Source organism: Lissotriton vulgaris, chromosome 2_1 (genome assembly GCF_964263255.1).
Source record: "Lissotriton vulgaris chromosome 2_1, aLisVul1.2, whole genome shotgun sequence".
NCBI classification, from domain to species: Eukaryota; Metazoa; Chordata; class Amphibia; order Caudata; family Salamandridae; genus Lissotriton; species Lissotriton vulgaris.
Window position 1 is genome coordinate 1911796881 of NC_141687.1, and position 18150 is coordinate 1911815030.

At 43.9% G+C, this 18150-nt stretch overlaps 1 protein-coding gene across 2 annotated transcripts in view; it reads right to left on the bottom strand.

Annotated features, from left to right (window-relative positions):
- The window catches only part of SLCO3A1 (solute carrier organic anion transporter family member 3A1), a 731052-nt gene that overhangs the window by 64790 nt on the left and 648112 nt on the right, over positions 1-18150 (bottom strand). The gene's annotated exons all lie outside the window — the stretch shown is intronic.

Genomic DNA, 18150 nt, shown 5'->3' on the forward strand with positions numbered 1-18150 from the left:
CCTTAACCCCCGGGGCCCCCATATTCTTAATAGGGGTACAAATCGATGGGACTACTCTTGGGTCTTGGAAGTTTATAATTATGCAATCCCCCTCCTGTGTTTTTCTCCCCTGTCCTACCCAACCCACTCTTCGGACGCTTAAAATAATACCATCCACACCCAACGGGATTGGCTTGTTTACCTTCAGCCAATGTATACACTTATTCTTAAGTGACGAGTGATTTTCCACCTGGCCGTCCTTTAGAGGAGGCACGTTAGCCATGACAGCAACATAAGGTTGGCAGTCCGGAGGAAGATTTACTGGTGGAATCCGTCGCACTGGATTACTGAGAACCGTTGGGGGGGTAGTGGGGGCAGTAGGTTGGGATACAGACCTGGGGGCTTTCCCTGCCACTTGCCCTTGTGGTATGCTTCGCGCCCCTCGTGTTTGGGAGTCTTCCGTTTTATCCCTAACTGACTGAGCCTGCTTTTGTACAGGCGGCTTAGTCTTATTTTTGTCAGGCTCTAAATTTGTTGGTGGTCCCTTGTGGTTTTGCCCTGGTTTGGGGAGGGGAGGGGATTTAAGAGCTGGAATTTGAGGCTTATTAGGGACAACTTTTTTTTGACCTACTGGAGGCTTAGGGTCTTTCTGAGCTGGTAAGTCGGTCCCCTTTGCGCCCAAGTCCTTGTTTTCAGTCACTCTGGTTATGTGCTTAATAGTAGTCTTGAGTGAGTGAAACCCATCAAGGGTAGATTGCTCTAATTTATCAATCCTCTCTCCTAAACCTGTGACTTGCAATAGTAGCGGTTTCAAAACACTGTATACCTTCTCAAGGATGTTTTCCACCGTTACTAAGTCAGCGGGCTTAGGGGCATTAGCAATGATATCGTCTGGGAGCAGGCCATTGGAAGAGGTCTGAACTTCCCTGACTATATCACATCCATTCTCTATAGGCATACCCCTAGTGTGTCTTTCACCTACTCCAGAGCTATTTTTTGCTCTTTGGTAAAGAGCGGCTTGACTCGCTAGCCTACCCTTTTTGCGTTTCCGTAATTTTTTGCTTAAAGGCCCATTCTCCTGCCTATTGTCAGGGGTTTGGGTGGTGGGAGACACCCTAACTGACTCCCCTTCAGATATAACTATGGAGGGAGGAAGCCGGAATGGGGACTCAGGATTACTAGTTGCTTCGTTTGGGAGATTAGGTGATAGTGGAGTGGACAGCCTACTGGAATCGCCGTCTTCTGCACACACTACGGGGAGAAGAGCGGCCAGATTTTCCAGCCTATCTATATTTTGCTCTATACCAGCCAACTGTGGAGGGTCTGAGAAAACACCTGGGATACACGGTGAGGATACATCCTGGACCCGGCTACTGGTCGGTGTAAGCGACTGGGCAGCAACCCCCAGAGATGAACGTCTTGAGGGGAGGTAAACCTCGGATAAACGTCGCTCCGACATGGCAATTTCCTTCTCGATCACGGCCGCCACCCTGGTGATGAACCGGTCCATAGTTCCTATAACAGGGCTCGCGGCATTTGTACCTTTTTCCAAATCGCTCCTAAGGGGTTTCCCAGATCGGGTAGACATGATTTAGTGCGAACACACCAGGCGTTTGTACTCACTTTTAGCGACAGCAAAGGGATGTGGCCCAGCCCAGCCTTGTCTGCCCCTGACTGCCACAGACTGCCCGCCCTTTGCTCGGGCTTCGCTCGGCGTCCCGCTCGCGTCCCGCTGAGCGCCTAGGACAGCGCTAAATAAGAGGGCGTTACAGGCAGGGGGCGTGGCTGGTGGTGGGCGCGTCCGCTGGCGCACCTGTGAGAGCAGGGACTCCTGGATCTCCGAGTCCCTGCTGGAGCCAACGCGTTTCCTCCTCACCGCCTCCTGCAGCCCAGCGCCAAACACAGTGTCTGCCCTCCTCCAACCGCGAAGCGGCACCCGCGGAGCGGGTGCGGCGAGTGGCAGCGGCGGAATGCAGGGGTCAGTCCCGGGGTCAGCTGGACACACACAAGCGCCACAAAGCCAGCCTCAATCCTCAGGTGGGTCCCGTGATGCGCTGGAAACCCGCGCCTTTTCCTTCTGACCAGGCGGGGGGCGTGGCTGGTGGTGGGCGCGTCCGCTGGCGCACCTGTGAGAGCAGGGACTCCTGGATCTCCGAGTCCCTGCTGGAGCCAACGCGTTTCCTCCTCACCGCCTCCTGCAGCCCAGCGCCAAACACAGTGTCTGCCCTCCTCCAACCGCGAAGCGGCACCCGCGGAGCGGGTGCGGCGAGTGGCAGCGGCGGAATGCAGGGGTCAGTCCCGGGGTCAGCTGGACACACACAAGCGCCACAAAGCCAGCCTCAATCCTCAGGTGGGTCCCGTGATGCGCTGGAAACCCGCGCCTTTTCCTTCTGACCAGGCGGGGGGCGTGGCTGGTGGTGGGCGCGTCCGCTGGCGCACCTGTGAGAGCAGGGACTCCTGGATCTCCGAGTCCCTGCTGGAGCCAACGCGTTTCCTCCTCACCGCCTCCTGCAGCCCAGCGCCAAACACAGTGTCTGCCCTCCTCCAACCGCGAAGCGGCACCCGCGGAGCGGGTGCGGCGAGTGGCAGCGGCGGAATGCAGGGGTCAGTCCCGGGGTCAGCTGGACACACACAAGCGCCACAAAGCCAGCCTCAATCCTCAGGTGTAATTCTAGTAGTTTTTTATTTCCTATTTATGTTCAGGGTATGGAGCCTTAGGTAAAATGGTTACAGCAGAGGCATGAAGATGTTACATCCAAAAATACAGTTCATGAAATTGTTTGTGAAATCAGCAAAAGGCAACTAATTTTGAAGGAATCTTAGCCTTTTCATCTATGAACATGAGCAAGTGAATTTTGTTTTTTAAGATGCAGACTGCACAGTAATCATTATCGTTTAGTCCACTCTCTTCCATTACGAGGTTTTCAGAGATGCTGCCACTCCAACACATAAGTAAAAATAGGGACACATTGAAGGCTAAATGATCAGTTGAACTAGGAGTGATTTAAATGCATTTTCATTATCATATCTGCAATATTTTTTAAAAGCTCGACTCACTTTAATAATGCAAGTTCTTTAAGGCTGCAGGTAAAGCCATAAGCATTGGATGATCTCAGAAAGATTACACCATTGTTAAATCTGATGGTAGGTTAGTGACAAAGGTGCAACGTTTGCTGATGTTCCTGTCAATTTCAGCATGTCTATCAAACAATATTCATTCAAATGGCAGAAGTGATATTAATTTCTTAGATAGTACAATAACACTTGTAGAAATCTATACAGCTCATACGAATACAACCATGCAAATCTACTTTTACATATAGGTTATCTATCCATCGAATTCTCCTTGCACTGCAACTAGCCCTACACACTCCTAGTTGGATTCAATATCTACCATACCCTATGCTAGCTGGATGTACTGAAATGTATTTGTTCTTGCTAAAAGTACATCGCACTAATATCATTGGTGTGGTTGCGCTACAGAAAGCCCTTATTTTACTCTTCTTACAAGCGGTGAGTAACATGATTTCTTAAAGATTTTAAACAGAACTCCGGTAGCCAGTTATTGTGTATTGTTGTGTTCTCTGTTGAAAGTACATTGAAATATTGAACTATAGTTACAATGGATGTAGCGAATGATGTTCTTCTTTTAGGAAGAGCCTACTTTTTTTGTTCTTGCTAAACAGCCTAGCAGCTTGCTTTTTCTAATTGGCATATTGCCACCATATTTTGGAGTGTATAAAAGAACATGAGAAGGCTGTACCCTTTATTATATGCTTTATGAAATAAAACCCTGCAGGAAGAAATAAGCAAACATGAAAAATAAACTACATTTCTGTTTAGAAACCTGAAGTTATTATTTGAGCATATGTCAAAGATATATGTTTCATATTCAGCATTTTAAATAACATAACACATTTATTGGTAGCACACATATTCACCCTTAGGGCAGGATTGCACTGAAATAAAAGATATATTATTGTTATTCGACTCAATAATATTCATTTCATCAACCTCAGGAGGTAAGACTGCGTGGACCCGCTGCGATTCGAACCTGTGATCATAAGGTCAAACATAATTCCCTGGAGTGGATGTATTATGCCAACTGAGCCACCAGACCCGGCCTAAACCGGTAATCGTCTTTTTAAGTGCACTGAATGTTATTCCCATGTCTCAGTGTATATGGTAAAAGTGAGATCTATAGGTAAAGACTTCTTTAAGTAAACATAGTGCATACTATATCTAGTTTGTGCTTGTTCAATCCCTGAGAACATTCTTCAGCTTTTTTCAAGCGAAATTAAAAAAGTGAATCCCCTGCACAGTGCCTTTGCCTCCTCTTTCCTGAATTTGATAGACCCAAATGAAGCTCAAATAATTTGGCGTAATTTAGCAAAAGTCTCCTCAGTGATATTTAGGATCAGTAGCGGTCGGCAGTAGGGGTTTCTATAGGGCGGTGACGTTATTTCCCCCCACCCTGCCCCTCCTCCTGCCCACGTCACCGCCCTATAGAAACACCTACTGCCGACCGCTACTGTTTAGGATGTATTCATGGCAAATGGTGGGGCATATTACCAAGCAATAGCGATAATTATCGCTATTGCTTGGTTAGAGACAAAAAGTTACCGCTAAGCTGCGGCGATTTTTACCTTCAAATAAACCATGGTATTACCAAGGTTTAACGCAAATGCGGTAAAAATCGCCGCAAAGCATGAATATCGCTGAAAAGTCAGCGATATTCATGCATTAGCGAGCTAATGCTCTTAGCCATGTTATCCACCTCCCATTGGATAGCATGGCTAAGAACTGCTCAGGGCAGGTGTTAGCTTTTGGAGATATTCCCGCTTAGCGCGAATATCTCCAAAAGTTGGTAATAGGAGATAGCGATGTTAGCGACTGTTTTCAGTCTCTAACATCTTGGCACGCCCACTTTGCATCTCATTAGTGATAAATATCACTGACATGCAAAGTGGGGCCCAAGATGGTCGCTATCTCCTACAAGCTGTCGCTAACTGGTGTTAGCGGCAGCTAGGTAATAGGGAGATAATTTTATCTCCGCTTTCTTGGCTTTTAAAGCCAAAAAAGCGGAGATAAACCCCCTTGATAATATGCCCCCAGGTTTGCTAGTACTGTGAAGAGCAGGATATTCATATACTTTTGTGAACGTTTACACTTAAAAGTTGCTTTGATGCAGTTATAAGTACTGTCATTTACATAAAAGTTGCCAAATTAAAAGATGCTGCTCTTGAAGTGTGCTTGCAAATCCTTACAAATCCTCTTTCTTGGCCTCTGAACTTGCTTTTAATTATATGTCTTCCTCCATTTTCTTTTCATTTTTGCTTTGCCATGCTCTTTGTTTGCTTTATTTTGGAAATAAACGGAAGTGAACGGATTATGGTTTCCTTCTTTAATGAAATGTGAACTTTGGGAATGTTTATTTGTTGTTCCTTTTTGCATCAGTCAATTCCAGTGTACGTTTTTACGAGTACCATAATTAGGTAAATGCTCTCATTTTGTATTCATTGGCAGATGTACACCTGTAATTTATTGATGTTTTATTTCCTAAAACATAAAAAAAGTTTAAATAAATGAAACTGTTAGGTAAGTGAATAGCTCGAGCTAGCAAGGTTATCTCAGCCTAACTCAAGCGACCTGAGCTTCACATTTAATCTTCACACTAACAGTGTGGACAGATTATCGCTATGCATTGACTATAGAGTTTCAGGATATCACTCGCAAATCTAACACACATGGGCAGCATTCGTGTGTTGGCTTAAATGTCGTATTTTCACAGTGGTCGTCAGCAGGAATGGATCCGCATAAGGAAACAGACGCCCAGTGGAGACATGAGTCAAGATGTCTCTCCTATATGGTAATCATTAGAGTTTGAATGCGTAGTTTGGAAGTGTATTTGCATTATTTTCAACCCAGTTCTAAGCACGTACTGCTACAGAACCTTGAAATGGGACAGTGCAAGCTTAATTATTTACCAGCAACTTTCGCCTAAAATGTTATATTCTTAAAGTGATTCAAATGTACTTCACTGTCCTGGGTAATGTTGGCTTAAAAGTAGCTGATGAACTGACAATGTTATTTTTGATGTTAGGCAAGGTGCATTTAAGTAGCCCTGCGAATAACGAAGGGCAAAACTGGATTCCTAGTTCAGTATTTTGCACATTTGGCACGTTTACCCGGCTTCCTAGTTAAACTGTCAGAACAATTACTAAGATGCTGTTTCAAAAATAATGTTATTAATATTAATTTTGCACAGCATAGCATTGCAGTCAGGGATGCATTTTGTATCTACAGAAACTACTGTCATGCAGTGGCACATATAAAAGAGGTAAGCTCAAGGACATGCCATTAACACTCTAGCAGCACAAAGACTTAGACTAGGTGCGCATGCGCAGGACATGCTATGAACAGATAACGAGGGCTGCGGATTTGTAGGGCTCTCTCCAGCGGCGTGACTTCACTGCTTCGGCCCACAGGGCTCTCTTTTGAGAACTGTAATCCAAAGTAGACGTTACATATTCCCAGCTCCACGGAGCGGGCAACACGAATCCAATTAAAATGATACATTTTTGTTCGAAGTGTTTCTTTTGGCTAGAAAAAAGGATTTGCCTCTTTGTGTGCTTGATACACTAAGTTTAGCAACTATTTTCGTGTTTTATGAGGCGGCAGTCCGTTTTGTCTGGCTTCTTGTGACGAATGTAGATGCATTGACAGCAAAGCAATTGTCTAAGAAGGAATTCCTAGCCATTTAGAGACATGAGCAAATAGTAGTGAAAAGTGCCTATTTTTGGTTGGCTCTATTTAAACTAGATGTATTCACGTTGTAACCTAATCCAAACGCTGGGAGTAGTCAGATTTTCTTATTTTCGTTTGTGCATTCTATGCTTTTTGCTTTTCTGCGGCCGTCCCTGTTTGATTAACACTAACAGGTCCCCACACAGCTACAAGTTCATCTTAGCATATCCCTGCATTCCAGTCTGCATCTTTTGGTAGTCTCATTTATTTATATTTATTGATCAGTCTCACCCTGTACCTTTTCAATAGATATGTAAATGGCATCATAGCACTACCATCCAACAAAAATAGCTTATAGATTCTGAGTAGTATGCCCATGGTTCACGTAGGCCACCTCCTACCTGACATAGGGCCCCAATTGAATGAAATAGCACAAATAATTTTGGAAATCCCAAACAATATTTCTTCAAAGCCATGACCCACAACCAGGGACCACTATATCCCAGTCCCAAAAATATAAAAATGTAGCTATTCAAAAAATTATGAACCACTGACGCACACAGACACGTTAAACAAAGAAACACTAATCTGACGCTAGATTTAGGGATAATCAACCATTTTAAAATGGCAGGCATTGTCTTAAACCACCTTGCACCTGTTCCTCTCTGCAATGTAAGTAAGGTGGTGTCAGTCTTCTCTGGTCTAGTGTCCCATCTGATAACGGGCATGCAAGCGGATAACACAAACACATAAATTCCCATAAGAAATGTTACCCTACATGTTACTTCTACCACAGGACAGATAATAGTGAGCCGTAGCTGTGGTATTTTTAGTATAATTTCGTAACTTTATCACCTCCTGTGAGGAAACGTGGTTATTCATTTGCGAGTGGTGGGTTACTCCCACCAACTTAATGAATCCTCCCTGGTTAGGTGATTACAAACGTCCCTAGAGAATCTCTGTTCAACTCCTGGCGATCGTAGCCAAAGCAGCGGGCGATTTTCCCGAGAAATGCAAGATGAGTTCACACAGTACCAACCATTTAAAGCCAGAAAACAAGATAATACTTTTTAAAGTTTTAAGTGAAAACATGAGTTAAAACAATTCTAACAAAGTTCAGAAAACATGATAAAAAATTGTTAAAGATCTAAGGAAAAAAGCAACAAGAAAAAGTAAAACACAATTGCAAGTCATTGTTTGCTGTTGAACTGGACTTAGGCGTGATTTCAGGTTGATCTTAATGGACTGTAATGGAATGGAGGCCAGATACACTACATTTTAACTTCTGACTTAGTCTATGAAATGGAATTCAAAATCTAGCAGGGTATAGTCCAAGGATATGGCCAATGAGGGACCCTTGAAGTTAGGGTTGCCATTGTCAAGCTACTGATGAAGCCATTGGGTTGGCACCAAAAGCTCAGAGCAGGACAAATCTGGGTTTCATAACTGCTAAAGTTTCTTCGTGGATTGGATAGATTTATACCTTGCCCCAATTCTAAAATGTTACCTTTGACGTTAGTCACTTTCAGGCACGGGCCGTGCCAGGCGTTACAAATGTAATGTGATGCAGAGTGGGCAACGAAATTTGTTTTTTTTTCTTTTTTCAATAATGTTTCATTGCTTTTCGTTTTTTTTTGGCGCGAAGTTGCGGAGTTCTATTTCGGATGAAGCGGAGTTTTGTAAACTCGTACTTGTTTGGGTGTATACACAGTCGGCACTCGCGATTGGTTGCTCTCGTGTCTCTGCGTAGTACGACATTGGTCGAATTCTAGCAAAGTCCTAATGTGCGTTCCCATTCTTGATGTCAACGATTGAGGGTCCGACGTAGCGCATTTTGGAAAACGTCTATTGGAATTGCTAGTTATGTATCTACTCAGTAAATATGGAAGGTTTTAGCGTATGCGAAATAGTAAGGGTTGCAACAATCAGAGTGTAAAACTGGATAATTTAGCGTGGAATATATAATCACCGATTCACTAAAGCGGAACAACTTTCCTTTAGAGATAATAAATTCATTCACAGAAAGAGACCATTGTGAATATTAATTTTTACATAGAGATATCTATTGAAGCCATGGTAATTAAATGGAATTATTTCTTTCTCGGTATTTATTGTTTGAAATATAAATTATAATTTGTACAAGTATGGGCTTTTATTGGGGAAGACTAAAGCAATTATGTTGGAGATTCCCACAGGAGTGGTAAATACGGGATCTTATGTTTAATTCAGGTATCTAGGTGTGCAATACACTGTCTATTGCTCATGTAGACATATATGTGTATGGCTAGTAGTTGGGGTTTTATTTAAAGGATTGCGTGTTCCCACGGTATTTCGCTATTTAGGCCTTGTCTGAAAGTGTTAAAAACAAAAATCCAGAAAACTTCTCTTTTCTTTCGGATAGACATGCCTCCCTTTGTGTCTGGAACATGGATTTTCTCTAAAATCCTCCATTTAAAATCGTCAGCATTGTGTCCTTTATCTAAAAAATGCTTGACCATTGGGCATGCAGTTTTTTTAGTCCTTATCGCCGAACGGTGTTTGTTTAGGCGTATTTGAATTGCTCTAGAAGTCTCACCTATGTATCCTTGGGGACACGGACATTGTATGAAGTAAATTACATTGTTTGTTTTACAATTCCACATTTCCTTTGCTTTGGTTTTGTGGCCGTTATACTCAAATTCTTCACCTGACAAGATGTTGCTACATGAGTTGCATGATGAACATGGAAAAGTTCCTTTTAGGGGGTGGTTGGTCAAGATTGAGCGTTGACTAAGGGCATCATTTTTAGAACTCTTAGCAAAGCGAGAATGAACAATAAATTCTTTTATATTTTTGTTTCTTTTGTGTGCAAAAATGGGTTTCATCAGTTTCTGGTCATTTGTACAGTTGCTGTTTAGTATATGCCAATTGGAGTTTATGACATGCCTTACTCTTTCATTTATCGTTGAATGCCTTGTAATGCAGACTATTTGGTCGTTGGGTTTAGTAGATTTTGTTTTTAGAAGACAATCTCTGTCGTAATATCGGGCCCGTTTATATGATTCTCTTATCAGTCGGTGGGGGTAGCCTCTCTCAATAAATTTGGTTCTCATCACTGCTGCTTGTTTATCAAAATCTTTTATATTTGTACAGTTACGTCTAACACGTAGGAACTGTGAGAAGGGGATGCTATTTTTTTGAGTTCGCGGATGGAAACTCTGGTAGTGAAGTAAGGTGTTTCTTGCCGTGGGCTTTATATGGAGGTCTACTTCTAGAGTTCCTGCATTGTCTATAATTTCTATATCCAGAAATTCGACTTTCTTATTGCTAACATGGGAGGTAAAGTTTAGGTTGGGATTAGCTCCATTTATCCATTGGAGGAATTCTTGGAGAGTTTCTCTCCCATCGGTCCAGATAAAGAAGATGTCATCAATGTATCTGGACCAATGGGAGATAGACTCATAGAAAGGGGCAACTTCATTGTGGACACATTCTTTCTCAAATGCTGCCATGAAGATGTTGGCTATGGAAGGGGCTACTGAAGCCCCCATGCTGACACCCTTGATCTGACGATATAAGTGGTTGCCAAATTCAAAAACATTCTCTGTCAGTACAATTTCTAGACACGCCAGCAGGAATTCTTTTGGGCATGGGATTTGGTGGAGGTCAATGAAACAACTGGTGGTTTTTAATGCGTCGGTCAAGGGGATGTTACTGTATAAAGACTCAACGTCCATTGTGACTAATAATTCGTTATTAGAATTGAAGGAGATTCCTTCAGTCTTTTGTATTATATGCCCTGTGTCGCGAATGTAAGATTCTATTTTGGGGACAAAAGGGCGTAGGTAATTGTCTACATATTTGGAAAGTGGCTCGGTTGCTGTCCCTATTGTAGAGACTATGGGTCTGTATGGGGGGTTACTGGCATCCTTATGGATCTTTGGTAGACCATAAATGCAGGCAATTTTTCCTTGGTGGTGATTCAAGTAGTCAAATTCTTTGGCATTGATTAGACCATCTTCTTGAGCAGATTTGGTTAGGGACATAATTCTCTTTTTTAAATAAAATGTCTAAAAAGTTATTTTTTTATGTGATTTAGAATCGATATAATTTTATGTTCTGTATGCATCTTCACCTTATAGATATTGTGTGGCTGCTCCAGGAAGAAGGCGATGGCCGCCGAAACGCGCCCCCCACCCCCCACGGCACCTCAGCTCGATAAAGAGAGGAGGGAAAAGGGAGGGGGCTCCAATGCAACAAATACCATAGATAAGGAAGGCACTGTTAGCTCACAGAGGAGTACGGATATATTGGTAGGGGAGAGGAGGGCAGTGCCACTACCAGCACCTGTATAAGTAGGGAGGTACAGTCCACCCAAATAAAGAATAGATATCAGCTAAGGTGGTACGGGAGGTGATACTGGTCTCCCCTAAGAGAAAGGTGATAAAATCCAGGGGGAAGCCAAAGCGGTGTAGTGCTAAGGCGATGCGAAAATCGATAAACCCCTCACCCGTCCCTTAGCTCTTACTTCAAAATAATGGAGCATATTGCTGCACCCAAGGGCGGAGCGAATAAGACTACTCAATCAAAAGCCGGAGGCCCCCCACCTCTTCCACCTCCAGTTTAAGTCTACCTATAGGTAGTGGCAGTACCTTAGAGGTAGTAAATACGGACAAAATGGAAGGAGGGAAGGGAGGCGATGAGTAAGGTCGAACTATTGTTTCTTAGCTTGAGGCAAGACATCTTTGCAAAATTTGATATCTTCGAGACTAACCAGAAAGAGATACAAGATAAGTGTGATATTCTGGAAGGAAAACTCGATGTAGCACAGCGAACTGGGGTGCTAGAGAGTGAGGTGAAGGTCTTGTCAGAAGCCGTTTTAGACAACACCAAAGACTTAGAGACATTTGGGGCCAGAGGTAGGTAATTCATATTTACCGACTCTTAAATACCGAATTTTACCGTTTCGGTATTTAAGAGTCGGTAAATATGAAGGGGGGAGATGTAGATAATTCGAATTTAAGAATTACCGAATCGGTAGGATTCGGTTTTTACCGATTCGGTAAATACCGAATCGATATTGCCCATTGATTCCTATGGGCCATGAAGCCCATAGGAATCAATGGGCAATACCGATTTGGTATTTACCGAATCGGTAAATACCGAATCCTGCAAGGATGCAGGGGGTGTCACTTTGACACCCTCTAGCACCCCAATTCCGGACTTGTGTGCCATGTGGCACACAGACATGCCCTAAGGGCATGTCTGTGTGTCACATTGCACAGGTGTGCATGCACAGATGTGCATGCACACCTGAATTCAGTATTTTGCCACCCAATTGGTTAGGGTGGTAAAATACCGATTCTTATGGGCCTGTGACACTCTTAGGAGTGTCATCTACATGTGGATTTACCGAATCGGTAAAATTACCGATTCAGTATTTTACATAATCTGTAAATTTACCGAATCGGTAAATTTACCGATTCTGTAAAATGATGGCCCCTACATGCCAAATCCTAAATCCTAAATACCGGTCGGTAATGGCCGAAATCGGCCGTTACCGACCGGTATTTTCTCTCCTACATCTGGCCCTAAGAGTACAGAACAGAGCCTTACAAAAGGACATGGAGAGGCTTGAGATGCAGGCCAGACGAAAAACCTTGAGAATCCTCAAAGTACCGGAAGGATCAGAGGGAGGAGATATCAAGGCCTTTGTGTATAACCTGTTGAGAGAAGGCATTTTGAAGGACAGACCTGACATTGAGCTCAAGAAGGAGATACAGAGAGTTCACAGAGACTCTTTCAAGCTAAATCCAACTAGGAAGGCGTTGAGGAAAATTCTGAAACATTTTCTTACCTATGGGGTGAAGGAGCTGGTGCTGGGGCGTGCTTTGAAAGAGGGATCTTTAATGTACGAAAATTTCAGTTACAATATAAGATCAGATTTTGGAAAAAGAACAGCTCAGAGGCAAGGGCTGGGGGTCAGAACGAGAGAACTGAGGAGCAAGGGTGCTCAGGTTCAAAGGAAGTTTCCGGCCATGTTAAAAATAATGTGTCGAAACAAAATGCACAATATCAGCAACCCGGAGGAGGTGGACACCCTTCCAGCACAGATGGGGGGATGAGTCTTTCACAATAAGGGGGTACCGTCAGTAGAGACAGAGACATTGTGTATATTTAGTATGAAGTAATAGGCTGATTTTGTTTAATGCTTCTTTTTGGGATGGGGGTCACGAAGGGCAGATTGAACCACCTACGGAGTAGAAAGGGGGTTTCCCGGGGGGGGGGGGGATCACTGGGTGTGGGGAGCAGAGGGAAAAAACTGAAAAAATTAGTCCTCATGATTAAGCTGGGCTCTAGATAGAAGGAGTCAAGGTGCTATAAGGAAAAAAGCTTTAAGTTATGGATAGGTTGAATACAATTATGATGGTTGGGGGCCACCAAATTGATTCAGGACAGAACCTTAGTGTATGTAGTATACTATGGGCCAAATAAGGACAATCCAGAGGCACTATTAAAGCGTGAATTTTGCTTATTAGAGACAACAGCACTGATTATTATGGAAGGTGATTTTAATTTAATTCTAAACAAAGACTTAGACCGCACCTCACGAGTTAAACACGTTAGCCACCCAAAAACATTTGCAAGTCTAAAGAACTTGATAAGAGAATTTAACTTGGTGGACATCTGGCGTAGCAAGATTAGGAAAGCTAGAGATTTTCCTTTTCACAGATAGATTATTTCCTTATAGACCAGGAGCTATACATAGATGTGGAGACAGTAAATCATATTCCTGCAATTTTATCGGATCACTCGGCAGTGGCCATGTCTCTGAAGTTTCCGCGAAAAGAGGGACAGAGGAGGTCGACATTAGATAGGACGATCTTATTAGATGAGGAAGTGATTTGTGATTTAAGGGAAAAAAAAGATTAGTATTTTCAATTTAATTTGGGCTCAGCTAAAGATCAGACAGTCTGGGATGCTTTTAAAGCATACTTAAGGGGGATACTCAGGTCCATAACAGGGGAAAAAAGGAAGGCTACGAAATGAGATGAAGAGAGAAAAATCAGAGCGATTAAGGAAAAAAAGGGGAATTGCAGAATACATCGATGGAAGGCCTAAGTAATTTACCATTATTAATGAAGGAATTGGAGAGTTGGCATGCTGAGTTTCAGGCCCAGCTAGATAAAAAGATACTAGACAGTAGAAGAGCAAGCAAGCTTCAGCATTTCGCACATGGGGAGAAGTGCAGTTCCTTGCTGGCTTGGAAAGCGAAAGCGGATAGGGCCAGAAATACAATAAGAAATCTAATTAAAAGAGGTTCTGGAGAAGTGCTTCACGTGGATATAGATATTCATGAAGAAGCCCGAGGCGTTATGAGCGATTTACAATACCAGGTTGAGAGAATATAGAGAACTGGCTAAAAATGATGATACTCCCCCAATTAACAATGGAACAGAAGAAAGTCCTAGAAGCAGACATTACAGAAGAAAAAGTTAGGGCACAGTGCAAAAAAATGGTAAGGGCAAAGGCAGCCGGACCGGATGGTCTGCCAGTGGAGATGTATTTGTGTATCATAGATAGAGGGGTGACAGTCTTAAAAATGTTGTTTAATAAAATGCATATAAATGGGGAAAATCCACCTAGTTCATGGGCAGAGGCTACGGTCATGTTAATTTTAAAACCAAATAAAGACCCACAGAAGATAGATTCTTATAGACCTATATCTTTTTTAAATATAGATAATAAGATCTTCTCAGGTATTGTGGCATCACAAGTTGCTAAGGTCATAAAAGGGGTGGTTCACTCTGACCAAAGGGGCTTTATACTAGGGAGGCAGCTTAATGAACTAACCTTTCAGATAATGGGGTCTATAGATATGGCAGAAACTCAAGGGGTCCCTTTAACTATAGTGGCAATAGATGCCTCCAAAGCCTTTGATCAAGTGAACTGGGTGGGAGCATATCTGTGGGAGACCTTAAATGGCGTTGGTTTCCCACGAAACATGATTAAGGTGGTACAAAATGTATATATGACCCCCAGGGCAAAGGTGTTAGTCAATGGGGAAATATCAGATTGGTTTAGTATTACAAGTGGGACAAGGCAGAATATAAAGAAACTGTTGCTGACCTTGGCAGACATCCCTTAACATAGCTTCAAATAATAGTCCCAATGATGATCTATAGGTCTTATTAGCCAACCTGCACATTTTTAAAAAATGAAAGGCATAACAATAGGTAAGTAGAGCGGGGCTTTGGCCAAGATGGCCACATAGAAGGGGGAGCTCCCCCGAGGCCTGCACAACAGGCCGGATTATCCTGTATTTATCCGAGAGGGGCTCTTGTATGCAGCTATCCCCGAGGAGCTGGGCCCTGTGAACGCTGAGAAACACAACGGTGAAGCCATGGGAGCAGACTGCACAGCGGCCTCTGGAGTGTGTTGTGTGGTCTCCAGGCTGCACGTAGCAGCGATATCCAGGAGACGGTGGCACAGCCACGCATATCCTGTGGGCACCAGAGCTTGGGCCCTACTACCCTGAAGCGACGCTGCCATACCAGCCCAGTACGGATTTGGGCGTCGGGCTGTGTCGGGTGGCTGCGGACCTGCTGAGACAGCAGCCTGAGAGTGATCAGATGATTGGGTCGATCGCACTCTTGATGTGAGTGGTGGACCCCCAGAGACGTGGAAAGGTGAGTGAGGCATAGCCCCGTGGCTGAGGAGGTGTGGGATGCCCCATCGCCTCTGCAGGATCACCTGTAAGTGGCTCAGGTGCCACGGCTGAGCTTTGGCAGTGAGCTGCTGCATCTGCCCGAGGCCCTGGTTACCACTGAGGGTCCTGGATGAGTGCGTATCGTGGCAAGTATTGGCATTAGGGTTAGGCAGTGGACCGCCCACCGGGATTACTGTTGAACACGGGTGGAACGCGTGAGCCTCCCACGCCCTGATATTACTGACCAGGGCAGCGTTGGGGACTACCGCCTGCATCCCCAAGTTTAGCAAGTCTGCATTAAGGCTTTCCGTCCTCGATGCGTTAGGTAAGCGTGAGGAGCCAGTGCTATCAGTTTCTGAGGAGCTATTGATAACGAGGCCAACCGCAGATTCCCGATGTCCTGCAAGCTGTTCGGTGCCTGACCCTAAAATGGCAGCTGTGTAAGGCGAAGCAGATCGCTTTTATTTCCTGATGATATCGGGCTTGGTGTAATAGGTGTATAAACAGTGGCAAGGCGGACTGAGTGTACTGTGACTGGACTGTGGAACAATGTGGCGGCGGCCCACCATGGGGATGTCAATCTCTTAAGGAAATACTCCAGTGAAAGACTAAAATGGGTACTGGCTGTGTCTATTTTCAAGGTCAGAATCCCTGGCCTTACCCCAAGATGGCTGCCACAGTTTTCTCTACCACCAGACTCCGACCAGACCTTGATCGCATCCCCCATCGACCTAACTGGTAGCCCCCGCTCCTTCTCTGGCTTGTTTTTACTCCTTCCCCAGTCTCCTTCTGTTACCTCTATCCTACCCTATGTATCTATTCAAAACTGTTTTTCCTGAACGTTGAGACCTGAGCAACATGACTGATGCCCGGTGGAGTTGCTAGACAGCTAATGAGGAGATTGGCCCTGGTTTCCCCCTCGACCGTCACCTACCCAGCCGGACATTGGAAACAGTTCTTCCTCGTCTCCATGTTATGGCTCCTTCCTCCCTTCCTTTCCTACAAATTCTCTCATCCTTGTTGTTTGTTGACTATACCTTATTACGCTATTGTAACTGATGTAATTTGTAACGTAATGTTCCTCTTGTATAGCGCTCTGATACCTCCAGGTCTAGCCAGCACTATATAAACCTTTTTAGATATACCTTGTAATGCAACAATCATCTGGTTTTGCGCTCTGATACCTTCGGGTCTAGCCAGTGCTATATAACCTTCTCAAATCTAATAAACTAAAATCTGGTTTTCCTGAATGCTGAGGCATGCAGGGAATGAGATCCGGGAGATCAGGGGAGCAACACGATCTGTGGTCCTTTGTGCTGCTGTATAATCTCAACAAGGCAAGAAACCCCCATTCACCCGGTGGATAAATCAGATACCACCAAGTATTTGGTATCAGTATATGCTTAATGGTTTGAGACTGTATCTGCAGTGAATAGCAATGATGAGAATGACGCCACTTTATCAGCCCTTCCTTTTTGCAAAGTGATAGTGAATCACAAAAGGTGCTGTGTGAGTCACAAATACATTTTTGACCTGTAAAGGTACTTTTTACTACATTACAGTAGCAAAGCATGTAATTTTGTTAATCACTGGCTTAGGAACCAGAAAGAGATTTTACATTTGGCTCCTACTTTCTACTTTTTCCTACATCTTCAACTGCTCTCCTTTTTACTTTGGTGTCCATAGTGGTGCCACCCCTTCTTAAATGTAGATGCTGTTACTCCAGTGATTTGATTTGTTATCTAGTGCCTCTTATATAACAGACTATTTCTTTACTTTGTCTCATTTGAAGAGGGAGTTGACCAATTTTGGAATCATATTTTCCAACTTCCTCAGCCTCGTTTGTGACTCCACTGTGACTGTCCGGAAGAAGGTGGCTTGGGCAAACCATGGGCATACCTCTCAGAATCTATAAGCTATTTTTTGTGAATGGTGGTTCTATGATGTAATTTACATATCTATTGAAAAGGTATAGGGTGAGACTGCACAATAAATATAAATAAATGAGATTGCATGAAGATGCAGACTGTAAGACAGTGACATGCTAAGAAGAACTAGTAGCTGGGTGGGGACCTGTAAGTGTTAATTAAACAGGAACGGTAGCAGAAAAGCAAAAAGCATAGAAGGACAGAGCAATAAAGATTTCTAGGAAAGTGGATGAGTCTGGTGGATATGCAGGACTATGAATACGTTTTGGGTGGTTGCTGAACACTGGGGGGTAATGCAGACCCCTACTGCTCCTGCAGTGCAGGTGCCCGTTGCTGGCCCTACTGGGACCTCCAACACTTCAAGGAGCTATCATTCAGCCCAAGGCCAATGATTACATGTGAGCTGTGGGAAACCCAGGGGCCACCCAACACATTCTACAGGGGGCCCCATCATTTTGCTTTACTCCACTGGGTGACGCAGCCATTTGGGGAAGAAAGAACCTTGCAGCAGAGTTAGCAGGGCATCACAATTGCAAAATGACAAGGGAATCTCGTGCAGGTGTTCCCAGGGCCCTTTTAGAGTTTCTCTCTCTCACCTGAAATTAGCTTTTGTGTGTTTTCCACCTGTGATGAAGAGCATGCCACGTAGTGAGCTTGATCTTAACCACCAGTTACACGTGACAGGGCTATAGCAGCATCCTCAGATTGACTTAAATGAAAGAAACACTTTACTAGACTAAATGAAAATCAATCCTACGATTTTAACAATTGTGATTAGCAGATATATAGAGTGCTGCATATTAACCG